Source organism: Vespula pensylvanica, chromosome 1 (assembly GCF_014466175.1).
Source record: "Vespula pensylvanica isolate Volc-1 chromosome 1, ASM1446617v1, whole genome shotgun sequence".
NCBI classification, from domain to species: Eukaryota; Metazoa; Arthropoda; class Insecta; order Hymenoptera; family Vespidae; genus Vespula; species Vespula pensylvanica.
The window spans coordinates 1,162,634-1,167,633 of NC_057685.1; the positions used below are offsets into that span (position 1 = coordinate 1,162,634).

The 5,000-nt window shown below is 37.8% G+C and overlaps 1 protein-coding gene across 1 annotated transcript in view; it reads right to left on the minus strand.

Annotated features, from left to right (window-relative positions):
* The window catches only part of LOC122630551 (disks large 1 tumor suppressor protein-like), a 263,281-nt gene that overhangs the window by 160,568 nt on the left and 97,713 nt on the right, over positions 1-5,000 (minus strand).

Consider the following 5,000-nt stretch of genomic DNA (forward strand, 5'->3'; position numbering starts at 1 on the left):
TAACTTCGCGAGAAAGTAATTAGCAGAAATTGTAGGCGGCAATTAGCCGGCCCCCACCATCACCTCTTCTCTTCCTCCTCCTCCTCCTCCTCCTCTTCCTCCTCCTCCTCTTCCTCCTCCTCCTCCTCCTCCTTTTCCTGCTCCTCCTCCTTCTAAGGGGCTAAGTTCGAATTCGAAGAGTCCGAAGGCTTCAATTAGCGCGATAAACTTCCAACTAAACTCGGCCGCCGGAGGCTCGCGTGAAAGCAACTACTTTCAACGTTCTACCTTACGAAGGAATATTTTAAAAGGATTTGCGAAGACGGATGAGCTAAGAAAATCTTTGAAAAAAGAATATTTCTTTTGGTTTTTGTTTAAGATATCAAAACGAAACCGATGATGCTTCGTTATGAAGTGAATCGTATTAAATCGAATTAAAGATTCACGAAAATATTATCACGTCACGTTTACAAATATGTATGTATATATATATATATATATACATTTCTATAATTTCTATATTTATTAATATATATTTCGTTAATTTCGGAAAGAAATGAGAATAAAAAAGAAAAGCTAAAAAATATCGTCTTTCGAGAATAGTCTTTGAGTCTTTGAAGCTAAGATTAGAAAAGACACTTTTCAAAATTCGAGGATTTAAGATTCGAGAGATGAGTATTAGAAAAAAAAAAAAAGAAAAGAAAAAAGAAAAACACGTTGTACGCACGTTGCGTCTTCGGAGATCACAATGGAGTTTGAAGCACGTTTCGAATGGTCCGTCAGTCATCTCTCTTTAAGACGACTGCCTCTCCTTAAATTGAAAAGAGTGACCGACCGAGAAGAAAAGGTTGTACAGAGGATGGCATCGAGCTAGAAGAGGAAGAATTAGAGGTCGTAGAAGCAAAATTACTTCCGTCGCTTCGGGGATCCTCTTGGTAAATCCACTACGTAGTAGTTGAGTTTATCCTTGGGAATCGATGAAGTAAAATGAACGAGGCGAGGACACGAAAACGGTAACGTCCCGTGTTTTCTATCTAAATAAAATCTATAGAGCACGACATGGCGTCTGGTATGCGAACAAACGTAAGCAAAGTTTCGCCGAGTCGATAAATTTATCTTAATGACGCGGAACGAGGGAGATCGGAAAACTGCAATATCCATCTTCGCTGTTTTCTATAATCTTTTATTCCCTTTTATCGGGCCAAAGAAAAGATAGGAAGAAAGAGAAAGAGAGAAAGAGAGAGAGAGAGAGAGAGAGAGAGAGAGAGAGAGAGAGAGAGAGAGAGAGAGAGATCGTAGCACAGATGCCATTTGTAGTATGGCCCGCATCGATGAACAAAACTAGCTTTATTTCTTTTCTCTTTTTCTCTCACTCTCTCTTGCTTTCTCTCTCTCTCTCTCTCTGTCTGTCTCTCTTTCTCACTGTGTGTGTTTCTCTGTTTCTCTCTTTCTTTCTCACTCTCTCTCTCCCTATCGAACGCAGCAGCCATTTACGCCGCATAAATTCGCGTATCGCCACTATACACGCGTTGGTGTCTCTACGTCAAAGCGCATTGCGGCACTTTTGCCGAGGCCTGTGCGGATTCACGAATTCGATATCGCTCTAACGTAAAAAAAATGAGAGAGAGAGAGAGAGAGAGAGAGAGAGAGAGAGAGTGAGAGAGAAAAAGAGATCGTTATGTGTCGAAGAAATCATGAAAAAAAGAAAGATAGGAGACGCATGTCACGATTAGGAACGATGCCAGTCAATGCCTGGCCGAGTTTACCGTAATTTTTGTTACCTCGTGCCTTTTAATTAGGTCAATAAAGGCCGGATCTCTCCGTTCGAGATTGGATTGATTTAAAGGGATTTTTAGAAAAATAAAAAAAATTGAAAATCCTTCTCTCTCTCTCTCTCTCTCTCTCTGTCTCTCTCGCGCGCGTTAAAATTTATCGAATCGAAATTTGTAAAAATATTTTCAATTTTTTCTTTTTTTTTCTTTTTTAATACCGATCGACATTAACGATAAAAATTAAATACGTATATTAATATTTACATATACATAAAATATTAAATAAGTCGAGATTAATTTGAAAGGGATATTTTTCAAGGAACAATCTCGCTCGATGCGATAACGATACGATAACGAAAATTAATAATATTTCATCGATTAGATACGATAAATATTTTCATTAAAATCTCATTCCCATATATTATTCTCCGTTCAAGCCCTTTATAAACTTCCCCTTGGAAACATATTCAAATGTTATGGTAACTCGTCGTCGAAGCTTTTTCGAAGCGAAAATCTTCGTTGCTACGAAGTCGCGAAAATTTCGTTCGTCGAAACGAAAACCTAAAGAACTTATATATACCAAAAACGATAAGACGACGACGATTCAACTAGAAATTTCTCGCGAGGAATGCGAATTTATAACCCTGTGCTAGAGGTTAGAGTCTTGTACTAAAACGATTTTGACGATCTACGCAAGTACTTATTTACGATGGATCTATCCAGGTCGCACGGAACACACGTCGTTATATTTTTCTATAGATCATTTCGATTGTCTGTAATAATAATAAATCATTATATATATATAACACACACACACACACACACACATATTTATATATAATAATTTGAAATATGAAATAAAAAAAGAATTAAACATTAACAAGAATTTCATTTTGTAATTTTGCTGTAATTGGTCATTGTCAGTTCGATATACCAATACACATATATATATATATATATATGTATACATACCCACACATAAAAGCACACTCGATAAACGATAAAATATAAACCGAGATACGAACGAATGTGTTGTCGAGTCGATAATCAGGCTAGTTCAGTTAGGCAAGAGCCAACGTTTACTAGCCTCACAAAGCTCCGGAACTAATTAAATAGACCACAGCGTGGTGGTAATATGACGCATTACTCGAATATCGTCATGCAAGAGCCGTTCCTCGGAGAGTGCATAGACGTACCTCCTATCACCGATTGGGGATTTGGTGGTTCGCGGTTTATTCCACCCGTCGAAACATCGAATATTTGTCCATCTACCTACCAATCAGCGTAGCATAGTCGTATCCCTGATCAAATTACAATCCTGTAACTGCGAAGAGATGTCGCGTGTTCGGACAGTGCTAAAACATGCAGGAAATCGAACTTTGAAATCGTACGTAAACGATTATGCGATATCGTTTCGATCAACAATTAAAAATTTATTGTTCTCACTACCATTGTAGTTTCCACTATCAGATATTTTTCTACAGACCAAATTTATCTCATCGATAATATATATGTACATATATATTCTATACAAAATTAAAAATAAGAAAAAAGAAGGAAAAAGAACGACAACAAAAGAATCGTACAAATATAATATCGAAAAGCAACGTAAGTACTTACTTGGGTTTGGTAAAGGTTTCAAGGATTTTTATACGACCACTCAATCACGTTCAAATCTACGTGGACCTTTGTGCTTTTGAAAATAGTAAAATGTCGTCAAGGTTCGACGGATAAGAGTCGTCGAAATCGTACGGAAAGCTGAGTTGGCTCTCTCTCTCTCTCTCTCTCTCTCTCTCTCTCTCTCTCTTTCTCTTTGGTAATCCACCGGCCGAAGATCAAAGATAATCAGCGACTGCAACGTTCTCGAAGATGGTTCTTCATACGTCTGCGAAGTCTGTTTGACTTGCTTCTTTCCAAGAGGAAAAAAAGGAAGCTTTTTGAGCCCAGAGGACTCGTAGAAAAACGAGAAAGAGAGAAAGAGAGCAGAGTAGAGTAGTCCACCAGCCTGCCAACTTTCGGAGTACGTTACTCGAGCCTTGACGTCCCTCCAATAGTGAATTTATCATTTCGATGGCAATTTCTGAATCATGGATTTCCTTTTATCTCGTATAAACGAATAAGAAGAAAGATCGGAATATATCCAACTTCTCTCTTTTATCGCGACGATACGATATTTCCTTTTGCATCGTTTTCTTTTCTTTTTTCTTTCTTGTTTTTTTGTTTTGTTTTGTTTATTTTTGTTATTAATTTCTTTCTTTCTTTGATTCTCTCTCTTTCTCTTTTTCTCTCCGTCTATTTTCCACTCACAAACCGATCTCGTTCGTTTATTGGAGAAAATCGTTTCAACCAACTCACTATCCGTAATCGTATCCTTCTTTCTTTTTCGAGAAGAACGTGAGAGTAAATTCATTAATAGATATATCTGTCGGAATCCCTGAATTGCGAATTAAAGAAGGGTCATCCTAATTGACGAAATGAAATTTTCTCGAACTCGAGCGAGCGAGCGAGCAAGAAAGAGAGAGAGAGAGAGAGAGAGAGAGAGAGAGAGAGAGAGAGAGAGAGGCAGAAATAGAGAGTTAGAGACAGAGGAAGAAAGAGAGATAGATAGACAGACAGACAGAGAGACAGACAGAGAGACAGAGAGAGAGAAAGAGAGAGAGAACGAGTGAGTTAAGTCCATTCGGAAGAAATAAAGTATCCCTACGTGCCACTACCGAGATGGATCTCTAAATCGAATGATGCGCGCCGAGACTGAAATGTACGAAACGTTGGAAACAAACTTCCTTAACGATCCATAGACCGATCGGTGTCCGTCGGTTTTCCACGTTTCGTGAAACGACCGAGTATTCTCGCATTGAACAACGTTAAGTGCAACTTCCGAGTTAGGAACGTTCTTTCTCAGAAAACGAGAAAAAAAAAGGAATGAAGTACAAATAAAAAAAAAAAAAAAAAAGAAAAAAAGGAAAAACAACGGGAATAAAAAAAGAAAGAAGAAAGACGGGAGAGAAAAAGGAAATATCGAAAATTGCGTGGAGTAGAAAAGATCGTTAAGTTGTGTTTCAAAGTAACGCTTACAGAAAATATAATCGAAGAGTTACGAATTTTTAAAGAACGAAAAGATTAAAATAACGAGAAATAACTCTGACAAGAGCTTTGATGTAAGATTGAATTTCTTTAGAGTAGTCTGCTAGAAATTGGGAGATTGAAAGAGAAAGAAAAAGAGAGAGGGAGATAGGGGGAGAGAGAGAG